Source organism: Carassius auratus, chromosome 5 (assembly GCF_003368295.1).
Source record: "Carassius auratus strain Wakin chromosome 5, ASM336829v1, whole genome shotgun sequence".
NCBI classification, from domain to species: domain Eukaryota; kingdom Metazoa; phylum Chordata; class Actinopteri; order Cypriniformes; family Cyprinidae; genus Carassius; species Carassius auratus.
Genome location: NC_039247.1, coordinates 7,122,508 through 7,123,315, shown reverse-complemented (window position 1 = coordinate 7,123,315; position 808 = coordinate 7,122,508).

The following is an 808-nucleotide window of genomic DNA, read 5'->3' as shown; positions in this document are numbered from 1 at the left end:
ATCTCATCGGATTCTCGTTCATTATGCGACAAAAACTTGCCTTCCTCCAGGGGGCGAGTGTCGGCTCAAAGCTGCGTCTTCCGCGTTCAAACCTCAGCATGTTTATGTCTTATTAAAGATATTTGTATGCTAGCGAATATAATCGTTTAAATCTATTAATCCCAGGCTGACACGCAAATGGAAATTTCGCATACGTAGTCTTTGTTCAATTATTAAACACAACTCCGTTCCCGCTAATCAAAAGCAACTGTGATTAGTTCAAATCAAACAGCGCTGAGAAAAGTAACAGGTACCACGTGACAAGGTTATCAGCCTTATTCTTTAACAGTACTGTGCACAATAATTTATATAGGAATAATTATACGGGAAAACTTTACTAGCGACTGAATTGAAAATACAGAGTGAAGAGGTAAAAATTTAGAATTATTAATAAGACCCCTTTATACCTCACCAATCAGAAGCGACTTTCTGTCCTCTAAGCCACGCCCACGCGGCCCACTTTTTAGTAGTGATGCACGAGCTTCTTATAGATTTATTCAGTAAGGCTGCTGCAGCTGGACGAAAGCGGATTTGGGATGATGGGACAGGCCACTGTGGGGCGTGGGAGGCTTAGTGACGTGGGTGAAGAGCCACTGAGCAAACACCAAAATTCAACTGATTTTTACCCTCTTGGGCACATCCCTGTGAAACAGTTATAGGGAAAATGTGCTTTTTGTTTTGTCCCTCTCTGAAGAATACAACGATTAAGCAACACTTTCAGAAAGATATACTCTCTGATATATTTTATAGAAGTAATTCTTTTGAAGAT